The sequence below is a fragment of the Urocampus carinirostris genome, chromosome 11, assembly GCF_059441175.1.
Source record: "Urocampus carinirostris isolate Australia breed hairy pipefish chromosome 11, RoL_Ucar_1.0, whole genome shotgun sequence".
NCBI lineage: Eukaryota > Metazoa > Chordata > Actinopteri > Syngnathiformes > Syngnathidae > Urocampus > Urocampus carinirostris.
In genome coordinates this window covers 27,289,829-27,302,221 of record NC_142359.1, presented here as the reverse complement: position 1 = coordinate 27,302,221, position 12,393 = coordinate 27,289,829, and the positions used below count along the sequence as shown (strand labels likewise).

The window sequence follows — 12,393 nt, the reverse complement described above, 5'->3', positions numbered from 1 at the left end:
TAAAGGGCCTGTGCAATATTTGAAAGTATACCAGTATTATTCTCTGCTGTTGTATCAAGGCTTAAATTCATGATCCTCTTTCAGATTATTAATAATTATGTGCAAAAGAAGACCTCCTCAAAATACCCTTTTTGTGGATTTCGGTCTAAACTTGGGCTGCATTTGAAACTGGCCTTTTCTTGTTATTACAATTTTATTGCTACACTAACAAAAAACTGCAATAACAAACATAAAGTCATTTTGAAATTACATATAGGTGCTATGTGAACTTAGTTGGACATTGTTAACAGATGCTTAAAAGAGGAGATATTTTACATTTAACTTCTTAAGCACACCTCAAAGGAGGAACCCCATTCTGTAATTACTATATTTCATTTAGGATTTTTAGGACATAACCATACGTCACACAGTGAGTTTCCATGTCTAGAAACAAACAAATAAAGACCCTTACATGGTGTTTGCAAGCGTTTTGATTCATATTAGGGCAAAAGAGGGAGCAACTTATTCTTGCAAATATACTTGTTTTCTGCGTTTGACTTTGGTCATTAAACAAAGGATTGCATTCACATCGATTCCGAAATTCAACTTAATACTGTGCTTCTTTGATCTCACTCCAAAATCATCGACTTACACTACATATGGACGGACGGAACTGTCACAACCACTACAAATAAATGGAGGCACACACCTTTTGCCGTGGGGGCAGACAATAAAACAGAACATTTCTGGAGAAAAACACAGAAGGCTATCTTTATCGAGTAAGCCGGAGTTTGCCTGCAACAACCAGGCTGGTAATATAATTACATTGTGTTTTTTGCATCTAAATATCCTGAACAAGAAAAACTGTGTGTTTGTTCAAGCGATTGGATTATGCAAATGTGTATGGATGCACATTTATCAGAATCTAAAAGTACTATCCCAATATTTGTAATCGACAAAAATTGCAGTCCCACTGAAACATTCACCGGATTATGGTGCGCATTTACCTGCCTTTACATAATCTGAATACTTGAAACATTTACTTTCCGAATGGATTATTGCTTGCACTGACTTGAACGAAGGAAAATGTGTCTAAAACATAGAACAGGAACTTACAATGTGTTCAACATCACAAAAACAGATGTTACGAGAAGACCTTGGTATTATGGGTCAGGGTTTACTTAACGTAGTAAAAGAGTTGTTGCTGTGAGTAATCATTGGTTGTGTTTGTTGAGAAATAAGAACTTGAAAACTTTGTTTTCAAAAGGTTTACAAACCCTAATCCAATACTTACAATACGCACCTTGAATAACTCAAAAATCCTAATGAGATCAGCATAAGAAAAGGGGGCTACATTCTAATAAACTACCTTATATCAAAGATTACATGGAATCCAAATTCCGTCCCTCCAAGAGGATGAATCTTAGTGTGTCTTAATGAAATGCCCTATTAGGAGCTTTAAATAGGTAATTATGCAGTGCCTAATCCCCACCAGTTCCTGGGTCCTATCTCATTTTGATGGCACTTGGGCAGGCCCCTCAGCGACGGTGCGAGCAGTCCCCTTTTTAATGATAAGACCCGGAAAGCCGACGTCAAAGTCGACAATGTGGCCCTTAATCATGGATTGTCAGGATGGCGGGGCGGTGTGGAAGGAGGGGGGCTGACAAGACTGAATGGATTAAGTCTCTTTCACCATCAAATTGGTGTTATGTTCGCTAGGGGTTGGGCATACTGGGAATGTTTGTATTGATCTGATCCAAGTAAATACAAGGTTTTATTGATGAAAACCAATCTGATACCAAATATTTTTTTTTCTTAAAAACATCATAATCATTAATAAAATGTAAGTTCCTCACCCCTTGAGCTGGTATATAATTACAATAAACAAAGCACATATATTTTAAGCACTAAACATTGACATATATATTGTTAAATTAGTATTTTTCAAACTTTGTCAGTATAAATATAAATATTTCCATTGTAACTGTTTCAGAACACAATTCAAGATAGTCGGATTAAAAAAACAGCAATATACAGATAAAATACAAATGGAACAAAGTCAAAATGGCTACCGTAATACCTTGAATTGTTAAAGTTACAGTGCAAATAATGTAAACAATACGATGAAAACCACAACAGTATGTAAAACGAAAAATGTTAACAGCAACTGTTTCAGAAGAAAAGTCAAAAGAGTCAGACCATTAAGCCAGCATTGTAACTGTAACACTGCATAACAATGTCCACAAGACAACAAAACAACTGTATTTTCCAGACTATAAGGCACTCCCAAAACCCTCAAATTTGCAGTGCGCCTTTACAAAGCCAAAAATACAGTATATACATTTGGAAATGCATAATTGCAACAAAATCATTCTACATGTGATGACCATTTTTGAATATACCGATTCATTTTAGTTGTGAAACCAATTTATCTAGTATGTATGTGCTACGAAATAACTTTTTTCTCTTCTGTTTTAAGTGTTTGCTCAGTATCCAAATGATCAATATCTGGATCAATCGTTCCTTCCTGAATGTCCACAGCGGTTTCAAGAAACGTTTGTGCAAATGTCATTTTGCAGCTAAAAAAAAATAAATATTGTGAACTCTCCCGTAGGCCACTGCGACAATTTTTCTTGCTGTAATTTATGACATTTACAGGGAAATGAAATCTCTTTAAAATGTCAAACGCAGTACACAAAACATTTTAGATTTCCTGTACTGACATTTGTTTGGTGGTGGCATTTGAATTTCAATCTCCACTTCGGACAGATGTGTTCTATTCTGAGTATTATTCAAAAATATGCCGTTCACGGGGTTCTCTACTCCGCGCCAATTTATCTGCAAGTTGATTTTTGCCTTGGGTGGAACCTTGAAGCGCTAAAGACCTTTCAAGGGCAGGCCAACTATCTATTAATCAGCAGTACAGCCACTGTGAAGAATACTTTAACACTTAATATTATAAGGACTTTAACCGGCGGTGTCCCGCCCACCAAAGATGTCCTCTAGCGGTCTTATCTCATTGCAAAAAAGGAAGGACAGAAACAACAATGAAAAAAATGCACCTGTGTTGTCAGCAAATAAGCATCTCATATCAGTTATCATTTTTTCATCCCACTGCCCTCGCTGTTGCCGCCACTGAATTATTTTCATGCAAAAGGCTTTGATAAGCTTGTGCTTGCGTTGCGCTCTATGTGCTCTTGTGTGATGCGGACTCGGGCGAAAACATGAAAAAATCAGGTGAGAGATTTTTTATGAAATCCTTTTCATTTGTCATTTGGGATCTTTCTGATGCACTAAAGTCTGAAACGTGATAGCTGGTGACTTTTTGAAACAAAATAATGGCAAAATCCTGAATTCCCTCTGTTTTGTAAATGTAAGGTTATATTCTTCATTCTAATTGATTTACAAGGAAACCTGTTTCTCCCATTTAGTGCTATGGCGTATACATATGTTTTCAGGAGCATTGTCGCTGAGTGCCAAAATGTAGAAGCATACATTTATGTATGTTTCACTATTATTAAGAGTTTGGCGCGGCTCATTAGTAAGTATAAAGTGCCCTCGTCATTGACTGGGCAGTGAGGGATGATGTTTTGTGCACGTATGCAGGAGCACTGTCGACATAGTGATCACGACACCGGAAACATGGAGTGCTGAAAGGTTCTTGGGAAGTCCAGCAATCATTGCTGCATAAGTTCAGTAGTCTTGCAATAAAGTTCTCTTGTGTTTATGGAAAGCATTGTTTAGATATTGGAGGTATCACATATGCTAAAAAAAAGCACCAATGTGGAAATAAGTCTTCTAGGGAGCAAATATTTTCAAAAAATTTAGCATTGTTCAACTGTTGCCTACTATAAAATGGTAAAAGCTACACTTTAGCCTTAATTGTGAAGTACTCATTTTTTCTAGACTGTAAGGCACAACATAAAAAATCTAAAACTTGGCAGGAATTTGAAGGTGCGCCTTTTTATCTGGTGCACCTTGTTTCCCGGAGGATACGGTCAATTTCCTGCTTTTTCTCCAAGTAGACACCACATTTATACATATTTAACGTGTATATACATTAGTGTAACACAATTACAGTATTTTCCGGACTATAATGCACCTCATTTAAAAGTGCACCTCATAATCCGCTGCACTTTATATGAAAGAAATGCATTGAATAATATTAGAAATGCATAACTACAATGAAATGCTATCAAATCCGTTGCCATTGCTCCGGCGCTCGTAACGCGGCGTAACATTCCAGCTCAGGGTACACCGAGGCAAATTAGCATTTAGATAATGGGAGGCACTTGGCTTTTTAATTATTTTGCTGCCCCCTGAATATTGTGCCCCCCCCCCCCTCTCCAGTCACCTCATCCCCTCTTTGGTGTCCTTCTCGCCCATCCATTTGCATAGCAAAACAGATTGGCTTCTCTTCAAAAAGCACTAAAATGTCACCAGCCGTGTTCGATTGTTTACAAAACGGAAAAAAATGCCTTGAATCCTCATGGTTTTTCTTTTAAACGTACTCCCTGCAGCTTTTGTCCGTTTTGAGCCTCCTCCGTCCCCTTGTCGCCTCACGGAAGCGAGATCATTCATCCCGACATAGTGCGCGTTTGTGCTGGATTGGGGCGAGATGGGGAAGTGCCAGAAGCGTGTGGCGGAAGAGCCGTGCGTGCATGCAGCCTGCACGGAAATGTTTGCATGTTTGTTGCGTAAACAGACACCGTTGGACAGAAAATTAGGAACACTAACCTGAGTGCAGCCTAGACAATCATCATCCTCTCTCTGCCTAGTCTGGAGGACTTTGCACGCTCACAATACCGAAGCAAAGCCAACAATAATGTTATAAAAAAGTGTGCTCGAACTTTTGTACCACTGATCGATTCAACGTCTTTCTAGATTTAGTTGGTTTTAGCATCACAGGCTGACCTTTTTTAATGCCATACTCCTCTGGCTTACTTTCATCTCAAAGATTTAAAGTGACACAGTTGCCTGGACAATAATTTCCAGCTTTACACTGAAATGATCTTACATGTTACAACAAGTATTTGTATCATTTTTGTGCCGATATAGTGGACAACTGCCAATCCCTAAAGCTCACATGAGCGGGACAGGGGCTCGCTGTCACTGTATTGACTGACAGTCCACTTACAATTTAACTTTTGGCGATAATTTTTCTTTCTTTTTTTTGTTTTTGTTTTGTATTTTTTCCAGGTCAAAACTGACCCTGACGATACAGATGTAACCATTTCAATTAGAGCATATTATAACAAAACAAAACAAATGTTTTACTGTATGTGGTTGAAAAACATTCCCAGTGAAGCAAAGAAGCCTTAATGCAACAAGTTATTGTATATATTTTCTATGCATTTAAAATTGAAACCAGGTCAGTGGTGACCCTAACACTGTGTAATCACTCGATCGTGAGTACACCAGGAAGATGCATTGGATTCCATCTTATTAACAAACTAATCTTATTTACAGTATCAAACTAATCTTACTCACAGTACCCCATTGTAAAAGGTAGTTTTAGATTAACTATTTTCCATAATGCTCCCAGCTCGATAATGATACCACCATGTCAGTAATTAAATGTATAAATTTAAAATCAAATTGCGCTAACAAAGGGCCAGCATTTATTGCTTAGTGCCTCCTGGTGGTAAGAGAAACATCATTCGTTAAAGAAGAAAACAATATTTAAAAAAAGATATAAAAATACATTAACATGCATTTTTTAATACTCATAGATGGAGATATTTGCCTTTTTTGAAAAAACATCGGTCTCCCCTCGAGGGACTTACTTGATTGTACGCCATTTACTGATACTTGTATTCCTAAAAAACAAAAACCTGCCTTTTTTCCTCTTCTTTTTTTCCTTCTGTTTTTCTTCTTCATGTTTCCAGTGTCTTCCCGTTCTTTCACATGAATACCTTAATAAGAATGACTCCTAATATTTGGGTTACATTTTGATTTCTTTGTATAGAGAGTTGTTCAAGTTCTGAGGTATCACTGCAGTTGAAATTGCAAATCCAACTTAAGGGAACCTCCCAAAAGCATCTCTTCTTTGATTCAAGCTTTGCATGAGTATAAAAAATAACCTCGATTTTTCGTCCATTGGTGATTCCAGATTCGAATCTCCTTCATCAATTTCCAACAATTGATCAGAGAAGATTTTTTTACAGCTCCCCCATTCCTTCCTCAAATCCTCGTTAGTGTCCCCCCTCCTCTATGTTGCTCCACTTATCTATTTAATTTGCATCTTTCTGTCCCCCATTCGCCGCCTTATAATTTGTAACACGATTCACTGCCGATTGCCCCCCACCCCCACCGCCATGTTCACGCAGCGTAAATTTAATCCTAGCCGTTGCAGGTTGGCTGCCATTTGTATTTCCTACACAACCCTCCCTCTAATTCCCGTTACACTCGGTGCTCCTAACACAATGGACTCCTCCAGCAGCAGCCTGTTTGCATGATAACGGGATGTTTTCTACCGCATACAACCCCCCCCCTCACCCATCACCTCTTGCTTGTATGAACACCAGCACGGAAGGTGAAAAACAGGGGGCCAGATATGGCCTGCCGGAGTTTCCTGAGTATGTTAAAAAATTAGGCGAGTCTTTAATTAATTCCAATCAAAAAATATTATTTTTTTGAATAAATGGCAACCAAATCCTCTGTCCGGCCGATAATGGCGATGTTGAGTTTGTATAGCGTGGTGAGTTGCTTCAGATGTAAAACTACACTAATTCTTATGTTGAAATAAACCAGTTAAGCTATTCAATCTCAAACATTAAAGTCTGTTTTTACCGTTACTAATACTGAATATTGTAGCACACTGTCCATTGAAAATATATAAACGTTTATTCCAGTTTCATATTGTTTTTTTTAAACGCCACTGTGTCATATTTGACCACTATATGTTACTAGGGCAGCACGGCGGCGCAGTGGTTAGCGTGTGTGGGGCACAGTTCTAAGGTCCTGGGAACCTCTTGTGTGGGTTCAAATCCAGCTACCGGACTTCCTGTGCGGAGTTTGTATGTTCTCCCCGTGCTTGCGTGGGTTTCCTCCGGGCACTCCCACATTCCAAAGACATGCATTTCAGCTGGATTGGCCGGTCCAAATTGTCCCTAGGTGTGAATGAGCGAGCGAGTTGTCTGTCCCTGTGTGCCCTGTGATTGGCTGGCAACCAGTTCAGGGAGTCTCCTGCCCGATGATTGCTGAGATGGGCTCCAGAACCCCTGCGACCCTACTGAGGGTAAGCGGTGCAGCTAATGAGATGAGATGAGATGTTACTGTATTGTGTAGTGAACCTGAAAAAAGAGTGCTACAAAGCACAAAGAAAACAAAACTGCTGAAACACTAAGTGACCATAAAGCATTTTTTTTAAATTCTGCTTCTTCACCAAGCCTTTATCAAAGTTTTTATTTTTTGGCAGTGTAGCAGCAAGACGGCAATCAATGTCTGTGAGGCTCAAGGCTTGTGAAAAATATGAAAATATCCTTAACCTACAAGTATTTAAAAAAGTGCATGTTTATATGATAGTCCATGCATTTGTCCTTTTTATTTGTATCATTATTGTTTTTTTTTTGTTGTTTGTTTTTAAAAATGACGTTTTGTACCACTAGGAGGTGCTAGATAATACCCATTACCCCTTTATTGGAAAGTCAGAAACAGAAAAGTATTTCAAGAAAAATACTACACAAGCTTTTTCACGTACGTTTACGTATTAAACCGCAATATTATTGACGGAAGAAGTGTCGAGACTGTTTAACCATGTAGAACAGAATGCACAATAAAAATTGTTTTTAAAAAGTTTCTGGCACCGCGAGCCTTTTCACATGTCATCTGTAGCACTGGCAATGTAGTGAGATCCCTCCCTGGGTTTGATTCTCGTTGCAAACAATGTTTGCGATTTTAATTGCACTAATATATACACTACTCTAATACTGTATACATCGTAAGTGTGCCCCTTATGTATGATAATAAATGGCAAAATATGATTTTTGGGGGTGCACCCTATAATCTGGTGTGCCTCATACTGTAAAAACATATATTTTTTTGTAGTCCTATTTTAAACAGCTCCGTCATACAAAGTAAGTTCTTAAATTTGCTTTACTACCTCATGAGCGGAAAATTACCATATACAAAGAAAAAAGTAGTCTGCTGCAACCTACTGGTATATATGAATGCTTGTCACTCGACTAGTTAATTAAAGAAAGCAAAAATATTAAACAATGACCTGCTTGAAGACCAAAGTGTGCAATTTCCTGCGGCACACCAGAAAGGGTCTCCCAGCACACTACTTGAAAAACACTGCTATAGCATAACGTTGTTGTCAATCATCCATCCAAGGACAGCAGTTTTTTTTTGTTTGTTTGTTTTTTGTTTTTTTGGGGGGAAATGCAGACTGAGATGATTTTTTTTTTTCAAAACTCTCTTCTCGAAATCTCACCTGATAGCGTGGTAACCTTGTGTGCCGTGGCGCACCATAGCATCATCAGTCAAGCCACAGCAGGTCAGGGTCCTGCTCTTTTCGTGACCATCCATCTGAAGGCAACAGCTGGCGGGGAAGAATAAGAGAGAGTGGCAAAAAAAAGTCAAGGAGAGAATGGAGAAAATGAGAACAAACCATCACAGGCTAGGGAGTGAGGTCCAGCATCAAAACAGGAGGTGGCTCTGTAAACGAACGCCCTTCCTCCTGTTTTTAGATATTAGGTTATGCTGAGTAATTGTAATATTATTTTACTGGCCTGTTTTTCGAGGGGAAACAAAATGAAAGTAAATGCTTGTTGATTAAAAGGGCAGGCATGAAAACATGTTAGCATTATATTTTCACCAATTTATTGAGCTTGGAGTACAAAAAAATACAATTTATGATAGTTTTGATAGTACTTGTATTTTTGTTTTAAATCCAATTAATCACATTTTTAATGGATTAATTATTAGATTATTTTTACCGCTAGGAGGTGCTAATTGATACATATTGTCACTTACTAGTCATATGGCAGTGCGTGTGTGAAAGAGTGCTAAAGAAGTAAGCGCAGACATGCACGTAGATAGTTATTTGTTTGCACGCCAGAGTCGATTTTAGCTTTTAGACCACCACAAAAAACCTGAAAGAAATGTTCTTCTACGCAAAAGCAGTATTTATGATTAGAACTAGATGTGTTCAAAGTAATAGTGTCCAGTGCTTAGGGGACATTGTGTATTATTTGACCACCATATCTTGCGGCACGACATCGCAGTGGTTAGCGCGTGTGCGGCACAGTTCTGATGTCATGGGTTCAAATCCGGCTACCAGCCTTTCTGTGCAGTTTGCATGTTCACCCCTTGCGTGGGTTTCCTCCGGGCACTCCTGTTTTCTAAAAAAAAAACATGCCTGTCAGGTTAATTGGCTGGTCCAAATTGTACCTAGGTGTGAATAAGCGAGTTGAGTTGTCTGTGTTCCCTGCGACTGGCTGGCAACCGGTGTAGGTTGTCCCCTGCCCACCGCTGGCAGAGATGGGAAGCTGCGTCGTGGCCGTCATAGATTTTCTGGACTAGTTTACAGGCTGGGGGTGACGCTGCTGTCATGCACTTTCCGGACACATTTTCAACATGTTACCTAGTGTTTACTATGTTTGTGTGCTGTAATGCTAAATGTAATTCACCCTGGTCATCCTGAAAGGGGATACCACTTGTGAGGTCCCTTCTCTGAGGTTTTAAGTTGTTCCTTGCCTGCATGTTGGTTTAAGATCAGGTATGTGTGTCATTGTATTCTGCGCAGCCCTATAAGACATTTTTGCGATTAAGGGCTATATAAATAAATTTGACTTGACTTGACTTGCTCGAAGATAGGATGGGCTCCAGCACCCCAGCAACTCTACTGAGGATAAGCGGTGCAGATAATGGATGGATAGCTTTGTGTATTGATCTTTTTCAAATTTTCCTTGATTAATCTACTCTTTTAAATAACGATTTTTGTTTAGCTTCAGATTTTAACGCTATTTTGAGTATTTATGGTTGTTACATCAATATATTTTATGCAAACAAATATCATTAGATCGAAAAGGAAATAAATGTTTCAGTACTTGAACAATTCGGTGGCGCAACACAAATCTTGGATTGATTATGGTTGAGTACCAAAGTATATGTATATGAAGTAATATTGATACAGTTCTAAGTGAGCTGCAATGTTTGAGGTGTCCTTAAAAAAAAAGTTGAAAGTTAAATATTTTCTTGCTGAAATGTGTATTAAGAATCCCCAGCTGTGTTCAACGAGTCCTGATGCTTCATTTGTCACTGTGCCTTTCTGCTTTTGTCTTACTTTTAGAAAAGCTGTTTGGGGCGGAACACATTAGGTAGGATGGGTGGGGGGAGAGCTGGAGGGTGACGTCATGCTTGTCCCTGTCTTTCTCTTTTCTTCCAATTTGTTAGTGGAACAATACACATTGTGAAGGTAAGAAAAGTCCTGCTTTTAGGACTAAAGATGAAGAAAGAACAGTTTATCTGAGCGCATCTAATAAATCCACTTACTTGCACACGCATCATGAATGAGGTGATTGAGGCTGCGGTGATCACACAAGCTAGGAAATGGGAAGTGAAAACAAATCAAAATTTGGTCCAGCTTCTTTAAGTATTATCATTTTTAAGATTCAATTTTAGTTATTGCCTTATTTCTTATAGTTATTTATTTTTTATTTTTTTTACAGAACCTTGTAGTGACCTAAAATAAGAGTCCTACAAGGCCGCTCTGTGAATAAATCAATCAGAATCACAAATAGATATTTGCATTTTTAAAAAAGAAGTGAATCAGGCAAAGGATAAAAAAAAGCCTTTGGTGGATATCAGAGTTCACTCCTAGCTCTGCCGGAACAGCAGGTGAATTTTGAGCCATTATAACACTGGTAAAGGTCATTAGACACAATTAGCTGCCTGCGGCGTACCTTACGGGGAAAGGGAGTGGACGTCATACCAGTGTTACCTAAAGGCATTAATCTTTCAGTAACGAGGTAATATAACTATCCACTGTTTCTCGCCGTTGTGCCATTATCGTTTCAGATGGTCAAAAGCAATGTGTTACTTTGATTAAAGCAGTTTTCCGCTTTCCTGCTTTCAGATCATGTCACCATTTGAAATAGCTACTACGATACAGTTACATTCCGATTACGAATTCAGTTGCTAATAATTTGCCGAAAGAAAAGGCAAATCAGGCCTGATTTTTGACAGCACACGACTCGTTGTGTCGTTGAGCTCTTGGAAATGAAAGCCGGGTACCCATCAGCCAGTCCCCTTCGAGACGCTATTTTCCTCTTGTGATCGGTCAAATTCATTTTTTTCTCAGTGATTCTGTATTATTGACTTGACTTTGTTGAGTATAAAAAAGGTTCAAATTTATTTTTCTATATTTTTCTTTGTAATTGTATACATATATGTCAATGTATGTTTCCTGCTCTTAGTGTTCACATTTAAGTCTTAATTTAACTTAATTTTACCCATTTTTAAGTCATTCATAACAATACATAATAGATGGTAATATATGGATTAAACAACAAAAGCAATCTGAAGAGCCATCCGGAAGCCAAAAGAGCTGGTTATTTTGAGTGAGTTAACCCGAAAAAGCCAGATATCTAAAACGTTTGAATTACCATCTTTACAACATACTATCCGAGTTAGATAAAATATATTCAACTCTATATTGTTTACTGCCGATATTTTATTATACTGTTTACTGTTTATTTTTGTTGAACTTTAAATGTAGCACAGTTATGTTACTGGTAAGGTGCAACACATATTTTGACGTTTTATAACATAACTACCTGTCTCTTCTTCTCTATTTAACTGACTCGAATACATATTAAAATTTAATTTCTGCATGATAAATATAAAAAAAGAGGCACATTATAGAAAAAAATAAAGAATAAAGGAAATCATACAAATATTTATGTACGTTTTAACTGGCCTCTTTGTTTACTGGTCCTCAGCACAGTTTTTTCCCTGGCATTTCTTAAAAAAAAAAACGATCCAATGACATCTGGTTTTGACGTCTTTTGACCATGTGGAAATGTGCGAGGCATATGCAATCAACATGAGCAATAGCCCGACATTTCACAACTGGTTGATAACTTTCCACAAATTCTGAGATTTTATGGAATTTTACCAAAATGTTGAATTTGGGCTGATGGAATGATGGCTGCGTCCTCTTCCTTGTCGTCTCTCAAGTCCTCCTGCATGGCGGTGTGTGTTTTCATACCTTTATATTATCTCTTACTTTTTTTCCCGGTCATCAGAAAAAAGTATCTTCCTTTTTTTTTCTCCCTGTCCACTGTCTTTTGTGGGGTCCATTGTGAATGTTAGCTCTTTGTAGCTATACCATTCAGTAGACCAATGTTTTTCAACCAGTGTGCCGGGGCACACTAGTGTGCTGTGAGACCTTATCTCGTGTGTTGC

At 38.2% G+C, this 12,393-nt stretch overlaps 1 protein-coding gene across 22 annotated transcripts in view; it reads left to right on the top strand.

Annotated features, from left to right (window-relative positions):
- The window catches only part of ptprda (protein tyrosine phosphatase receptor type Da), a 482,747-nt gene that overhangs the window by 328,369 nt on the left and 141,985 nt on the right, over positions 1 to 12,393 (top strand). The window lies entirely within an intron of this gene.